The sequence below is a fragment of the Pan paniscus genome, chromosome 9 (assembly GCF_029289425.2).
Source record: "Pan paniscus chromosome 9, NHGRI_mPanPan1-v2.0_pri, whole genome shotgun sequence".
NCBI lineage: Eukaryota > Metazoa > Chordata > Mammalia > Primates > Hominidae > Pan > Pan paniscus.
In genome coordinates this window covers 120,090,399-120,107,951 of record NC_073258.2, presented here as the reverse complement: position 1 = coordinate 120,107,951, position 17,553 = coordinate 120,090,399, and the positions used below count along the sequence as shown (strand labels likewise).

Sequence of the window (17,553 nt, the reverse complement as noted above, 5' to 3'; positions counted from 1 at the left end):
GCACATTCCTGTAGTCCCAGCTGCTTGGAAGGCTGAGGTGGGAGGATAGCTTGAGCCCATGAGGCAGAGGTTGCAGTGACCAGAGACTGTGCCACTGCACTCAGCCTGAATGACAGAGTGATAGCCTGTCTCAAAAATTTAAAAATACCTTCATTACATTTATAAAAACAAGATTTACACAGCACCCCATCAAAAATTAAAACCCCTGGCCGGGCACGGTGGCTCATGCCTGTAATCCCAGCACTTCGGGAGGCCGAGGCAGGTGGATCACTTGTTAGGAGTTCAAGGTCTGCCTGACCAACATGGTGAAATCTCACCTCTACTAAAAAAAATACAAAAGTAGCCAGGCATGTTGGCACATGCCTGTAATCCTAGCTACTGGGGAGGCTGAGGCAGGAGAATCGCTTGAACCCGGGAGGCAGAGGTTGCAGTGAGCTGAGATCACGCCATTGCACTCCAGCCTGGGCAACAACAGCGAAACTCTGTCTAAAAAAAAAAAAAAAAAAGTAAAACCCCTTACAAATATCTATATATATTTTATATCCATAAAACTTTCAAAGGAGTGCTCTGTTAAAGGTGGGCCCTAGCTAGCAGTCCATTTACTGGTGCAGCAAAATACATATAAATTTGTAGTTTTCTTTGTCCACAAAACATCTCAAGAAATTATCAAGACATTCATTGTGAAACTGAGCTTCATAAAACCACAATATTTCGGAAAGGAATTTGATGTGCAGCATTCCATGAGATTCAAAAGTCAGATAAACAGATTGAAATAAAGATTAATTGAAAACAAACACATACCACAGAGCAGTTAAGGCAGGAGTGTGACAGATGAGAAAAATTGCTTGAGAAGCAGGACATGGGAGACATGGGAAGGAGCAAATCATAATAATGCATTGTGAGTCTGAACTTGGATATAAACTCAACTAGTATCTACTTACTAACTCTCATTCTCGCTTAGGAATTTCAAAATTTTAAAAACTTTCTTGGAAGCACCCTCCACTTTCTATATTGCCACCAGAATGCTTGAGGGGTTTTTTTCCTTCTGTAAAATCACCTTGGATCCTATCAGGTTACTAAGTTCATAAATCTGAGTTGCAAGTTCTACACGATTTAAATTTATAAGAAAAAGCCCCTTCATATAATAAAGGTAATCACTATTAAATATTATTAATGTCCAGAGATGTATATATGTTGAATTTCATTCTAGCCAAGAATAGGAAGTAGAGAAAGTAAAAGGAGAGTAAAACTAGGTTTTCATTTGACCTTTGAACAAAGGCAATAGATTCCTGAGTGACTCTTAAGAGTGGCCACTCAGCACCTATGGACTAATTAAGAGAAACAAGAAGGAAGAATATAAGAAGGGATTCTTTACCTGAAATCTTGCCAAATATGGCAGTCCCCCTCCAATCCTGCACCTTCTGCTGGAAAGGGCATGGAAAGACTGTTGTCACTCTTACTTCAGAGTCATTACAGAAAAGCCATCCTTTCTCCCAGAGACATGACTTTTCTATTTGAGTTTTACCTTGAGAGTTGCACATTATTTGCAGGGAAGTATTCCAAACCTTACCTTATTCTAATGTGCGAACAGAAAGAAAAAGAATAAGAGCAGGGAGAGGAGGAAGTGGAGAAGGATAGAGTGGGTATTTACAAAAGTTGGCCCTCCCATCCAGCACCACAAAGTCTCCATGTGGTGTGGTTCCCACCTGGCTCTCAGAGACGGGATCCCCTTTTTCTGCCAAGTTATATTTCAGTGCACTGATTCTCAGGCTCCTTGAACAAAGAGAGCTCCCAGATGCTGCTGTCTTGCAGCAGTGGCTCACTGTCCTCATCACTGCCCCATTCTGGGATGTTGGTCAGGCTGTCACTGCCACTGCTGCTATATTTTTGAACTCCCCTGCCTTTCCTGTATTCAGGGACGAATAAGGCAACCAGAAAAGACATAGGAACTGTACATGCCCAGGTAAAAATGGCAGGCCTGGGATGACAGCTCCCTGCAGGGTAACATCGTTAGTATTCAATTTCGGGCCCGATCTGGTCAGTTCCACACGGAACATGTAGAATATGAAGCCATACAGTGCTGGCCCCAGACCATTGCATAGTCCTCTTATTCCAGTTACGATCTCTTAGGCAACTCCTTGCCAATCTGACTCTGCATTCTGAGAGACAAAGGCACTGATTACTGGAAATGTAATGGTGAACATGGTGGCCACAGTCCCCACTGACCACATCATCCAGGCTTCAGATCCAAAAGCATACTGCGCTAACTGGAGTCTCTAAAAGCCCATGCCAAGGAAGACAATATTCTTATTCCCTAATGATCTCATCAAGATGGTAAGAAAGACCATCTGAGCCATAACAAACAATTTCTACCATAGCTATGAATGCTGCAATTTCAACAGATCCAAAACCTATGACCTGCATGAGATAAAAAGTAGATGAGTTTTTAGCAAGAAAAAATATATAAGGAATGTGTTTCCTTTAAAGGAAAAAGAGAATGATGTTATCTTAAAAACAAGAGGATTGTTCCAGAATAATAAAGAAGAAAACAAGTAAGATGCAAACTGAACAAATACAGAGAGTTGTAAAAGATCTGCAAGAAAGAGCATATTGAGGAAGAGCAAGATGGCAGAATAAGAGACTCCACTAATTGTCCCCTCCTCCCTGGCAAGGACACCAATTTAACAATTATCTACACACACACACACACAAAAAGCTCCTTCATAAGAACCAAAAATCAGGTGAGCACTCATAATACCTGGATTTAACTTCATATCGCTGAAAGAAGTGCTGAACAGGTAGGAAAAACAGTCTTGAATCGCTGACGCCATCCCTCCATCCCCCAGCAGCAGCAGCTTGGTGTGGAGAGTGTTTCTGTGCACTGGGGAGAGGTAGAGCACGGCAATTTTGAAGTACTGAACTCAGTGGTGCCCTGTTATAGCAGAAAACAAAACCAGACCAAATTCAATTAATGCCCACCCATGGGGGGAGCATTTAAAGCAGCCCTAGCCAGAGGGGAATTGCCAATCCCAGCAGCGTGAACTTGAGTTCCCCACAAGCCTCGCCACCATGGGCTAAAGTGCTCTGGGGCTCTAAAGAAACTTGAAAGGCAGTCTAGGTCACAAGGACTGCAACTCCTAGGCGAGTCCTAGTGCTGAACTGAGCCCAAAGCCAGTGGACTGTAGAGGCACACAACTTACTGAGACATCAGCCGGGGTGGCTAAGGGAGTGCTGATACCAGATAGTTTTAAAAAACTAAAGTCGATGGATACAAAGTCAGTAAAGCCCCTTGGATATTACCAAAGCACTGACTAAAATATCATATTTTAAAACTTACATGGAATTAATATCTGTGTTGCACTTATATAATCAGATCTACCTTATTGAAACAAGACTTATTTTGTTAAAAAATTTAACTGTGACTATTTTTTATAAAAATGAGAGTGACTATTAAAAAGATTACATTTCAATAGAAAACTGTAGCGCACCAATTACCAAATTCTAGTCCTGTTTATTTTCTTTGAGATTTGTTATCCATCTATAAACTGGATTGAATCCTCAAGTTTTCTAGTTTCATTAAAAACTAAAACTGCCCTTTTCTCAAGTCCTAAAAGCTGAAACTGGATGACTTCAAACTTCAGAAAAAAATCACTGCAACAGACCATGTATAGACAACCTTTATGCCTGCTGCTATGTGAGTTCACCAGAACACCACCTGATGATATAACCAGCTCTCAAATGCCATCTTCATTCCACCATCTAAAGATACTTCAAAGTCAAATCTACAAATCTTGACCCTCCAGACACAAAGACTAAGATCATAATTTGCTCCAAATATTAATCTTCGTTTTTCCTTTGTTTTCATAGAATGATAACTTGAATACTCTTCGAGCAATATAATCTGAAATGAACAATTTAGCCTCAAAAATACTCCAAAACAGAAGTGCTTGATACCTCACAGTTTAACAAAGAAGAGCTTGTGCTTTTATTGATTAAAAAAATGTTTTACCAGGGATGGTGGCTCACACTTATAATCCCAGCACTTTGGAAGGCCAAAGTGGGCAGTTCACTCGAGCCTAGGGTTTTGAGACCAGCCTGGGCACTGTGGAGAAACCCCATCTCCAAAAAAAATACAAAAATTAGTCAGGTGTGGTGGCATATGCCTATAGTCCTAGCTACTTGGGAGGCTGAGGTGGGAGGATCCCTTGTGCCTGGGAGGTCAAGGCTGCAGTGAGCCTCGATTGCACCACTGCACTCTAGCCTGGGTGACAGAGTGAGACCCTGTCTCAAAAAAAAATGTTGTTTCTATGTCAATAAATTAGAAATTATTGCCCCACGGGATAACTGGAAAGCCACATATAGGAGAATGAAACTGGATCCTCATCTCTCACCTTATACAAAATCAACTCAAGATGGATCAGGGACTTAAATCTAAGACCTGAAACTATAAAAATTCTAGAAGATAACATTGGGGAAAAAAACTCTTCTAGACATTGGCTTAGGCAAAGACTTCATTACTAAGAATCCAAAAGCAAATGCAACAAAAACAAAGATAAATAGGTGGGACTTAATTACACTAAAGAGCTCCTGTACAGCAAAAGGAACAGTCAGCAGAGTAAACAGACAACCCACAGAGTGGGAGAAAATCTTCACAATCTATACATCCAAAAAAGGACTAATATCCAGAATCTACAGGGAACTCAAACAAATTAGCAAGAAAAAAACAAACTATCCCATCAAAAAGTGGGCTAAGGACATGAATACACAATTCTCAAAAGAAGATATACAAATGGCCAACAAACATATGAAAAAATGCTCAACATCACTAATGATCAGGGAAATGCAAATTAAAACCACAGTGTGATACAGCCTTATTCTTGCAAGAATGGCCATAATCAAAAAATAATGGGGGCCGGGTGCGGTGGCTCACACCTGTAATCCCAGCACTTTGGGAGGCCAAGGCGGGTGGATCACAAGGTCAGTAGATCGAGACCATCCTGGCTAACACAGTAAAACCCATCTCTACTAAAAATACAAAAATTAGCCAGGCGTGGTGGTGGGTGCCTGTAGTCCCAGCTACTCGGGAGGCTGAGGCAGGAGAATGGCGTGAACCCAGGAGGCAGAGCTTGCAGTGAGCCGAGATCGCGCCACTGCACTCCAGCCTGGGAGACAGAGAGAGACTCCATCTCAAAAAAATAATAATAATAATAACAATAATAATAATAATAGATGTTGGTGTGGATGCAGTGATGAGGGAACACTTCTACATTGCTGGTGGGAATGTAAACTAGTACAACCACTACGGAAAACAGAGTGGAAATTCCTTAAGGAGATAGAAGTAGAACTACCATTTGATCCAGCAATCCCACTATTGAGTATCTACCCAGAAAACAAGTCATTTTACAAAAAAGATACTTGCACATGCATGTTTATAGCAGCACAATTCACAACTGCAGAAATATGGAACCAACCCAAACGCCCATCAATCAATGAGTGGATAAAGAAACTGCGATATATTTATATATATATATGAATACTACTCAGCCATGAAAAGGAGTTAATGGATTTATAGCAACCTGGATGGAACTGGAGACTATTATTCTAAGTGAAGTAACTCAGGAATGGAAAACCAAACATCATATGTTCTCACTTATAAGTGGGAGCTAAGCTATGAGGATGCAAAGGCGTAAAAATTATACTGTGGACTTTGGGGACTCAGGGAAAAGGGTGGGAGGAAGGTGAGGGATAAAAGACCATAAATTGGGTTCAGTGTACACTGCTCAGGTGATGGATGCAGCAAAATCTCACAGATCTCCACTAAAGAACTTACTCATGTAACCAAATACCACCTGTTCCCCTAAAAACCTATGGAAATAATTTTTAAAAAAAGAAATTATTGCCCCCAATTCAAATGATCTTAAACAAATGTAAGTTCCTCATCAGATAGGTGCGATCTACCTGATCTACTGATTTATTTAATGGGTTAATTCTTGGCTTTTTGTATTTTTAGTAGAGATGGGGTTTCACCATGTTGGCCAGGCTGGTCTTGAACTCCTGAGCTCAATGTCTGCTCCAGAGAATTTTCAATTCTTGGCTATTATTCTCCTTATAATCATGGTTTTCATCTCTGTAGTCCACTGTATCCTCTCAAGGGATTTGAATGCTTTCCAGCAGCATTCAGGTGTGAGACCCTAACCACTCACACATCAAACAATTGCCGTCAGGATTAGGCAACTAGAAGAACGCAACAACCCCACCACTCAAGCCTATGATGACTCTGCAACTGCAGATAATGATAACTTCCTGACCTTACATTCCAATGCAACTGTTGAGAATGACAACATCTACACGATTCTTTGTTCCAGTAACTAGTCAATAATGGTAACCTGGTTACCGAGAGTAATGCTATACTGTTTGGTCACACTCTCAGCTTGCTGGGAGAATGACCAAAAGCGGGGAGCTGTTAGAGTAAATTTAAAGGGATACTAGGCCTGAAGAATCCTTGAGCAGACAAAACCAGTGAGGCTTCATAACGAGACCTAAACCTTGCTTGATTTGCAAACATAAGTGAAACTTGACTTTTTTCTTATAAATGCCTATATTAAGGAAAAACAAATCATAGGTTCAACCAGTCAGAAATAGCCAACACAGTTATACTATATAACCAAGGACTTTCCAACAGGATAGGCCAAATAAGGCAATTGTATAATTGCAACCAACCAAATAATTTATTGATTTTGCTTCTGTATTTACCCCATAAATACTTGCCCCTGATGGCTTGCCGCCAGAACAGACCTCTTCAGTTTGGTGTTTCCCAATTCATCAATTGCTTCTTACTCAAATAAACTCAAAAACATTATTGCACCTCAGATTTTTCTTTAACGCAAGGAAATAGGGGCCACACACCTGCAGCCATGAGGAATTGGAGTCTACCAACAACCTGAATGAACCCGGAAGTCGATCCTTGCCCCAAGCCTCCAGACATGAGTCCAGCCCAGCTGACACCTTGAATTTGGTCTTGTGGGACCCTGACCAGAGAACCAGCTGAGCCCACCAGGACTTCTGACCTACAGGCTATAAGATAAGAAATGGATATTGTCCAGGTGCAGTGGCTCATGCCTGTAATCCTAGCACTTTGGGAGGCTGAGGCAGGAGGATTGCTTGAACTCAGGAGTTTGAAACCAGCCTGGGCAACATATGAGACCTCATGTCTATCATTTTTTTAAAAATAATAATAAAATAAATGGGTATTTTTTTAGCCACTAGATTTTGGGGCATGTGTTATACAGCAATAGAAAATATGGCAGGAAAATAAACATACCAGGGAAACATAATAGAAATGCTGGGCAGTGCTGAGTATGTCCATCTGAGGTCTGTGGTCCTGAACGTAAAGTGGACCTAATCAGGTGATCTGTATCTTCCAACTGTGTGAGTGCAGGCACAGGGAGGTGGAGAAGATGGCTTCAGCAAAGATCCAGGTGTTTCCAGGCAAGAGCAGCAGAAAGAAGGAGGGGCAAAAAATTGAAGGAAGTTGGCAAAGGACAGAGTCTAATGAGGCATCGTAGAGTCTACTGTGTAAGGACGTGAAGATGCTGGCGGGTGGGCAGATGAGCCACAATGAGAAAGGGACTCAAGAGGTCCAAAGTGACAGGCCAGAGAGCTGGAAGGATCATCCACATGGCTGCTGACATCCCAAGATGATGAAGGAGAAGGGCAGAGAGGAAGACAATGGGCCAGTAGCCAGTTGTAAAGGAGATGAAGTTCCCTGAAGCCAGCAGCTGCCAGCAACAAAAGATGGCGATACCAAAACCAGACACCAGGAGCTCCAGAGAGCAGGGCTGCTTACCAGAAGAGAGGTAAGCAAGACACTTATCCCCACCACCTGTCAAAGTGACCGCACCTGGAAACAGGCTCTGCAGGTGTAATCAAGTTAAGATGAGGAGGGCCCTAATCTAATGACTAGTGTCCTTATAAAACAAGGGAAAGTTGGACACAGGGAAACAGGAGACAGAGAGAAGAAGGCCATGTGAAGACGGAGGCAGAGATTGGAGTGATGCAGTCACAAGTCAACAAACACCTGAGGCTCCAGAAGCTGGAAGAGGCAAGGAAGGATCTCCCCTAGAGGCTTCAGAAGGAGCACAGCCCTTCTGACACCTTGATTGCAGACTTCCAGCCTCCAGAACTAGGAGAGAATGAAGTTGTTATTTTAAACCACCTGGTCGTGGTAATTTGTATGGCAGCCCATGCAAACGAATATCCCACCTCCTGACTCTGCAGCATGTGAGGGTAAGAGAAAAGCAGGCTCTGTTTCAGAGGGCTTCAGGGGGAATGATGTCCTTAGGGGAAAGCGAGTTTCACTTAAGCCAAGAAAATCAAGAGAAGCTTTGGAGGAGGGCTTGAGGACAAAGCAGGGCTTGCTCAGCCCAGAGCAGTGCCAGGGCCACAAGAGGGTGCAGGGGGAGAGGAAAGGGTGAGGCCTTGGCTCAAATAAGGAGATGCAACAGGAGAGACGTGAGCTGTGGTGATGAGGGATTACCTGGGCTCTCCAGACTCATAGTGACTGAGATGGACAGGGAGGACTGGTATGACAGAGTCAAGTCAGACAGTTACTGAGAGGACAGGTAATCCGTTTCCAGTACAGGCCTGATACTTTTTCCACCATGTGGGGATCGCTGCGCCTTCTATGGTGTGGTCACCTGCAGAGAGGGGCCCTGGCCTGGTCAGGAGACTGCGCCCTCCTGCTGCAGGGCCTTCTAGGGCAGCTCCACCACTTAACCAGCTGTGATTCAGCCTCTTTGATCCTCTGTGATCTCATGATGACAGCCATTGTCACTGCTCTGAGCTCAGACTTTGGAACTTTACAGCTTTATAGTTTCCTGCCGTCCGTATTGCTGTACAATATGGTAGCCACTAGCTACGTGAGACTAAACTTAAACCAATTAAATTTACATAAATTTAAAATTCAGTTCCTCAGTCACACTGGCCACATTTCAAGCGCTCAGTGGCTACATGAGACTAGTAGCTGACGTACTGGATAGAAGCAGAAATCATTTTCTGTCATCACAGAAAGTTCTACTGGACAGCGCTGGACTGGACCGTGCATATGGGGTGTCTGAACCACTGCCCTCTCAAGGCGGAGCTGCTCCGTAGTTGCTGCACTCATGTAGGGAGGCGGAACAAGAGGAAGGGCCCTTATAGGAACCTCTCTGCCTGGCTCCCTGAGGCAAAAGTCAGCTTACCTTCAGCCCAGGAATGCTCTGAGCACACCCCAACCTCAGAGTCCGGGACACAGCGCCATGAGGCCCGGAGAGGGGGAGGTTTCTCTCTACAGCTCGTCCAAGGCCCACCACTCCCCCATTCCTTATTTCCTGCCTCAGCACAGCTGACAGCGGAAGTCCACTTCCTCCAGAGGAGCACAGGCATCGCACACCCACAGCGCCCCCAGCCCCAGCAAACCACTCACGTGCTCACAGCACATGTCAAGTCAGAACAGCCAGAAATGTCCATCGGGCCCCCTATGTCTAGAGCCCACCCAGTTCCTTCTCACCTCTGTTCCTCTGACGAGGCAAAGCCCTCCCTAGCCCTCTGTCTTGCTCCTCAGTTCCTGTGAACACCTGCTGGACCAAGCCCCAGCAACAGTGTTCCACACAGCGCACTGGACACTCGGGGAGAAGAAACGCCTCTCTCCCCCGTCACCCTAAAAAGCAAGATGCCATAAAAACACAATTCCCACTCACACATTTAACATTCCGCGCTCGGGTCACTGATGGATATGGCTTTGTACTTAGGAAATAAAGCCGTTTGTAGTGATTTTCCCAAAGCAAAGAACAGTCAGCCCCAAGAAGAACTGAAACTGAAGTCTCCTTTTCTAGAAAGTGAAAAGTGCTTGCATCTTTTTTTTTTTTTTTTTTTTTTTTTTTTGAGACAGGGCCTCGCTCTGTCATCCAGGCTGGAATGCAGTGGCATGATCACGGCTCACTGCAACCTCTTCCTCCCAGGCTCAAGTGATCCTCCCACCTCAGCCTCCCAAGTAGTTGAGGCTACAGGCCTGTGCCACCACTCCTGGCTAATTTTTTGTAAAGACAGGGTTTCTCCATGTTGCGCAGGTTGGCCTCAAACTACTGGGCTCAAGCAATCCACCCAACCCGGCCTCCCAAAGTGCTGGGATTGTAGGCGTGAGTCACCACACCTGGCTGCAACCTTTTTTTTTTTTTTTTTTTTGAGATGGAGTCTCGCTCTGTCGCCAGGCTGGAGTGCAGTGGCACAATCTCGGCTCACTGCAACCTCTGCCTCCCAGGTTCAAGTGATTCTCCTGCCTCAGCCTCCCGAATAGCTGGGACTACAGGTGCCCGCCACCACACCCGGCTAATTTTTTGTAATTTTAGTAGAGACGTGGTTTCACCATGTTGGCCAGGATGGTCTCGATCTCTTGACCTTGTGATCCACCCGCCTTGGCCTCCCAAAGTGCTGGGATTACAGGCGTGAGCCACCATGCCTGGCCTGCAACTTTTAAATAGTTTTTCCTGCTTCCACTTACCAAGGTTTCAAAAATCTCAGGATCTAATCTCAAACCAGGTCCCCCAAAGCTGTTTTGAAGACCACGATGGGGCCAGTGAGGGCAATAACTGGAAATCCTCAAATCAGAAGGTATTGGATGTCTGGATTAGCAACTTGACCCAAAGAGAATATCTAACAATACATCATCTGCATCAAAACAAACTGGATTTACCACTCTCTTGTTGGAACTGCAGGGAAATCCTAAAAACATTAAATCACCCAGGGATACGTGGAAATTACACAATACACACTACTACTAATTTCAGATCTGTTGTTGATAGTTTATTTAGTGTGCTAAATTTTAGTTGTGATTCTAGTGAAGATACGGTATTTATCAGGCATTTCATAGGTCATTCAGTTTTCTGAATCTTATCTTTTATCAAGGATCTTCATCTGCAAAACCTCCCACTGTTTCAGCAACCTAACCCTGTGATTAGGAAGGGAATACTCTCAAACCAGAAGAAATATAACAATAAAACCCCAAACTACGACAGAAGCAATGTGGGTGAAAAGGGGGAAATTTTAGGGGGGCTAAAGACGTAGAATCCATGGCGCCCACTGGATATAGGGGATATGATGACATCTTACAATATTATTTGTGGTTTCTTCCCCTTCTCTCCTATGGCCTCAGCTTGAGCAGCCCAGCTTTTGCGCTGATGTCTCAGTGAAAAGATGCAACAAAAACGAGGGGAAACAGAAAGCCACTTCTGACTTTTGAATTTCAATCGCCTAGGCAGGCCCTTAGGAAAACAGAAAGGACTCCCAGTCTGGATAGAAGATGTGCAGGAAATATTCTGGATAAAGCAAGGCCTCGCACTGATTTCACCCCAGTTCCATGACATGAGCACAACTCGCAGGCAAGAGCCAGCGGGAACGTAGTGACAGCACAGACAGTGGTGGGTTCTGTCCTCAGGCACCTGAGTGCAGAGAGACAGCAAAACCCCCAAGTAAGTTTCTGAGACCTGATGGCAGTGGAGCCCCAGAACTATATCCAAGGCAGAGCCTTAGGAAGGAGACAAGACCCCCCAAAAGAAGACATGGCTGCAGAGGGTAGCCTATTGTGGAGGCAGCTTGAACCATAGACAGTGCCACACTTTCTCATGCTACTCCAGGGCATGGGAGCAGTAGAATGAACCCTGTGTCCAAGAGCAACTGAGAGGTAGCACACAGACACCAGACCTAAAGAGGCCATACAAGCAGGAGCCAGGCAGAGGATATCTCAGAGGACATTGAGTGGCCACTTAATAACAGGACCCACTTCCACCAGTGCTTTGGCAAACTATATACATAAGAGACACCGTCCCAGAATTAAGGCAATCCCTGGAGAGAGGAGGGGAGATTCCACCAATGGATTAAAATGAAGCACCCAACATTCCAGGAGAATAGAAGCTGGCTCAGAATAGAAACATAAGAGCCAGGCACTGTGGCATACATCTGTAGTCCCAGCTACTTGGAGACTGAGGCCAGAGGATCCCTTAAGCCCTGGAGTTTGAGACTAGCCTGCGCAACATAGCAAGACAGTCTCAGAAAAATAAAAAGTGTGTAAAAAATATTATAAATGTAGTTATATTATAGAAAAAACAATGTTATGTGTATGCTCCTGCATATCTGAGTCTGTAGAATAAGATAATACCACTATAAGAATCAAGGGACTGTGGCCAGGCACAATGGCTCACATGTGTAATCCCAGCACTTTGGGAGGTCGAGGCGGGTGGATCACCTGAGGTCAGGAGTTCAAGACCAGCCTGGCCAACATGGCGAAACCCCATCTCTACAAAAATACAGAAATTAGCCAGGCATGGTGGCAAGCACCAGTAATCCCAGCTACTTGGGAGGCTGAGGCAGGAGAATCGCTTGAATCTGGAAGGTGAAGGTTGCAGTGAGCCGAGATCACACCACTGCACTCCAGCCTGGGCAACAGAGCAAGACTCTGTCTCAAAAAAAAAGAAAGAAATCAAGGGACTGAGAGAAGCTAGAAACTACCAAATTTCTGACCAGGGAACTGGACAGATGGTGGTGCCATTCGTGGATGTGGGGAATAAAGAAAGGGGGAAAACTGAGTGAAAAATGCTGAGTTGAAGGTTTGGGCATGTCAAGGCTGAGATGCTGATGAGGCATCTAGGGATGTCAGGAGGCAGGTGGATAATTATGACTGCTGCTCAGGAATGAGGCCTGCTTGAAAATACAGATTTTTTGCATCATCAGCCTACACAAGTAGCACCTGACAGATGAGTAGTAGCTCGGAGTGATGACCTTACATACTCACTATGTGCCAGGCATTGTTGTAAGCTTTTTATGCATACTGACTCATTGGATCCTCAAATGAGAACCCTGTGAAGCAGGTACTACTACTATCTTTTTTTTTTTTGAGACGGAGTCGCACTCTGTGGCCCAGGCTGGAGTGCAGTGGCACGATCTTGGCTCACTGCAAGCTCCGCCTCCCAGGTTCACGTCATTCTCCTGCCTCAGCCTCCCGAGTAGCTGGGACTACAGGCGCCCGCCACCACGCCCAGCTAATTTTTTTGTATTTTCAGTAGAGACGGGGTTTCACTGTGTTAGCCAGGATGGTCTCGATCTCCTGACCTTGTGATCCGCCCACCTCGGCCTCCCAAAGTGCTGGGATTACAGGCGTGAGCCACCGCGCCCGGCCTATCTTTTTTTTTTTTTTTAAGTGGCAATGTCTCCCTATGTTGCCCAAGCTGGACTCAAACTCCTGAGCTCAAGCCATCCTCGCACCTCAGCCTCCCAGGCAGCTAGGACCACAGGCACATGCTACCATGCCCAGCCTCACTTTTGTAAATATATGAAGCAACAGATATAAATGTTTCATGTCTCACAGCTAGGAGCCAGAGAAATCAGAAGTTATCCCAGTAAATCTACAACCTTCACATATAACAACCACTGTGCTATACGCTGCTCTGAAAGGAGGATAAAGGAACATCAGGGGAAAAGGAGAATGAGGAGGTGACAGCTGTCAGGAGGAAAACCAGAAAAGCAGTGTGTCCACAAAACCTAAAGGAGGACACAGCTGAGGGAGGAAATGGTTGGAGGTATCAGATTTGTAGGTGGTCAAGTGCCTGATTACAACTAAAAAGTGCCCATTGGATTTAGCATCTAGATCAGTAATGATGCCTAACAGAAGAGTCCTGAGGTTGGAGGGAGAGCAGATGTGTTGTGGATGCTGCATAGACTAGGAGGTAGGAAATATAGCATGCACAACTCTGCCAAGAGAATTGTGAAGAGGGGAGAGCTAGAACCTAAGTTAAAGATTTTCATTTTTTAAAGATGAAGGGTGTGGAGCCTTTTATATGTCAAAGGAAAAGTCAGTAGAAAATGGAAGTTTTAAAGAGATAGGACTCCAAACATGTGCAAGCAATTGTGAGTGGGATGTGATTGGAGACACTTTCGAATCATGATTTCTAACCTCAGCTGGGCCCCTGATGCTGCCTGACAACCACACTGCATTTGTGGGAATTCGAGTCCAGTCACTGCCCCACTCTCTCACACAGTAGTTCTCAAAGGGTCATCCCCATACAGGCGACTGCAGCATCACCCGGAACTTGTTAGAAATGCAGATTCTTGGGCCCATCCTAGACCTACTGAATCAGAACGTCTGGGGGAAAGGAGGGCTTTTTTTTTTTCTTTTGAGATAGCATCTCACCCTGTAGCTCAGGCTGGAGTGCAGTGGCACAATCACAGCTCACTGCAGCCTTGAGCTCCCAGGCTCAAGCAATCCTCCCATCTCAGCCTCCTGAGTAGCTGGACCACAAGCGCACACCACCACACCTGGCTGATTTTTTTATTTTTTGTAGAGACGGGGTCTCTCTATGTTGCCCAGGCTGTGGGAGGGCTTTAATAGGCTCTCTAGGTGGTTTTGATACACACTAAAGTTTGAGAATCACTGCTCTCAGTGACTTTAGAACTCCACCTCTAGGTTCAAACTTCTAAGCCTTTCCCCTTCATCCTCACAGTCAGCTGACCCTGCTTCCTAATTCACTAAGAGAAAAAAAAAAGGCTACAAAGAGATAATATCCACCAGCTTCCCCCACATCAATCCGCCTTCCCACATCTGTGCCCAAATATCGTGCCTTCTCTCTTTTTACTTTTCATGAGCCATCAGTCCTCTAACCAAAGCCAGCCCCTCTGCTTCTGGACTCTGTCCAATCCCTTCTCCCCTCATCAGGGACATTTCTTCAGACATTCTCCTCACTCCCCACTGCATTGTCAATCTTCACTCTCTACTGCCTCTTCCCCATCAGCATATAACATATAACTATTTTTTCCCACTTAAAAAGTTTTCTTGACCTCGCTTCTCCTTTTAGCTCCCATCCAATTTCTCTCCTTCCTTTACAAGAAAACTCCTCCAAAGAGTTGTCTATACTGCTGCCATCCCTCTCCTCCCATTCTTTCTTAAACTCATCCGCAATCAGACTTTTACCCCCACCACTCCACCAAAACTGTTCTCGTCAAAATCACCAATGACCTTCAATCAATTATCTTTGCTCTATATACTTTCCAGTAGGGGGGCAAGGGAGGGACAAAACATAAAACAAAAAAAAAATCAATCAATCAATTCTCAAACTCATCTTACATAATTTATGGGCCACATTTGACACAATTGACCTTTCCCTCCTCCTTGGTAAGTTTCCTTCTCTTGGCCTTTAGCATACCACCATCTCCTGGGATTTTTTCCTCTCTACACTGGTCCTATGCCTCCATCTCTCTGACAGTTCCAACTGATCTCAAGCTCATATTGGAGAGCTCCAGAATTAAGTCCTTGCACATCTTTTCTATCTACACTTGCTCCCTTGGTAATTCTTCTCATCTCCTGGCTTTAAATAACTTCCATATGCTGATGACTCTCAATCTTTTATCGCCAGCCCAGACCACACCAAACTTGCATATGCAGCTCCTTTCTTGACATCTCCATTTTGATGCCTAGTAGACATATGTTTTTTGTTTTTTGTTTTGAAACTGTGTCTCGCTCTGTCGCCCAGGCTGGAGTACAGTGGCACCATCTCGGCTCACCGACACCTCTGCCTCCCAGGTTCAAGCGATTATCCTACCATACCCTTCCCCTCCTCAGTTAAAGTTCAGGTGAAAAATTCCTCCCTCCTCCCCACACTGCCTAATTCATCAGAAAATCCTGTTAGTCCACATTCAAAATACTTCCAAAATCCACCACTTTGCATCACCTGTCCTGCTACCACACTAACCAGACGCTCACAATGACCTCCTAAATGGTCTCCCGCTTCTGCTCTCTTCAGAGCTGTTCTCTACACAGTAGCAAAAGGTATTTTGTTAAAACAAAAATCAGATCCGTGTCCCTCCTCTGCTCAAAACAAACTTGTCCAACCCACAGTATGCAGGCCACATGTGGCCCAGGATGGCTTTGAATGTGGCCCCACACAAATTCATAAACTTTCTTAAAACATTATGAGTTTTTTTGTGTGATTTTTTTTTAAAGCTCATCAGCTATCTTTAGTGTTAGTGTATTTTATGTGTGGCCCAAAACAATAATTCTTCTTCTACCATAACCCAGGGAAGCCAAAAGATTGGACAACCCTGTTTCAAAACCTTCCAGTAGCTTCATAAAAGCCAAAGTCCTCAGAATGGCCTTGGGGACCTACAGGCTGGGTCCTTCTCTGACCTCTCTGATCGCATCTCCCACTCTTTCCCTATCTTTCTCTCTCTTTACTCCAGCCACATTGACTTTGTTCTTCCTCGAAAGTGGCAGGTCGCTCCCACCTCAGGACCTTTATTTTTACTCTTCTCTCTGCCTAGAACATTCTTTCCCCACATTTATGTGTAGTTCACGCCTAGCCTCCCTCAGGTCACTTGAATGTTACCTTCTCCGAACACACCTCCTCCTTGCTGGATGTGCCCCATAGCTCTTAGCATCATCTAACATATTACATACTCTACTTATTTAGTCCTGCTTCTACTAGAATGTAAGCTCCCTGAGGGCAGGGATTGTGCCTGTTTTGTTCCCTGCTATATCCCCAGTTTCTAGAAGAGTGACTGGCATGTCCAATATCCATCTGTAAAATGAAGTGATGGAATGAGGGCCCTAAGGAAGTATAACATGGTGAAACCCCATCTCTACTAAATACAAAAAATTAGCTGGGGCTGGGTGCAGTGGCTCACACCTGTAATCCAAGCACTTTGGGGGTCTGAGGCTGGTGGATCACCTGAGGTCAGGAGTTCGAGACCAGCCTGACCAACACGGTGAAACCCTGTCTCTACTAAAAATTCAAAAATTAGCCAGGCGTGGTGGTGGGCTCCTGTAATCCCAGCTACTCGGGGGAGGCTGAGGCACAAGAATCACTTGAACCCGGGAGGAGGAGGTTGCAGTGAGCCGAGATTATGCCATTGCACTCCAGCCTGGACAACAGAGCAAGACTCTATAAAAAAAAAAAATCGGCCTGGTGTGGTGGCGCACGCCTGTAATCCCAGCTACTTGGGAGGCTGAGGCAGAATTGCTTGAACCTGGAGGTTGCAATGAGCTGAGATCGCGCCATTGCACTCCAGCCTTGGCAACAAGAGCGACACTCCGTCTCAAAAAAACAAAAAACAAAAACAAAAATAAAAACAAAACAAGAGTTGAAATCAAGAAGGGAATCGTGCCTTGGACAAGAACAGGGGTGCCTCTTTCACTGCTCCTGATAAGAATGGATTCAGACATGTTTGTAGGTAGAAATTTAAGAATTCCCCTCTTGATTGCGTCTGATTTCTCTGGGAAATAGAAGAGAAGGAAGGACTTGAGGAGAGTAGCGATGGAGAGAGAGATCTATGGTGAAGATGGGAGGAGTTAACGGCAGCTGCAAGGGTTGATGGAGCAGCTGAAGTTGAAAACCTGGATTTGCCTTGGTACCCAGCTACCTGGTTGTGCGATTTTCCTCATTAACATCGGGGGAGTCGGGAGAAGGTTACATAAAAGGAATGGGAGCAGCAAAAATTCAAGTTTTGTCTCGGCTTTTTCTTGAAAAGACCAAA

At 44.8% G+C, this 17,553-nt stretch overlaps 1 pseudogene; it reads right to left on the bottom strand.

Moving 5' to 3' along the window:
* Positions 1-1,233: 1,233 nt before the first annotated feature.
* LOC129393447 (hippocampus abundant transcript-like protein 1) lies at positions 1,234-9,478 on the bottom strand (annotated as a pseudogene).
* Between the last annotated feature and the right edge of the window lie 8,075 nt (positions 9,479-17,553).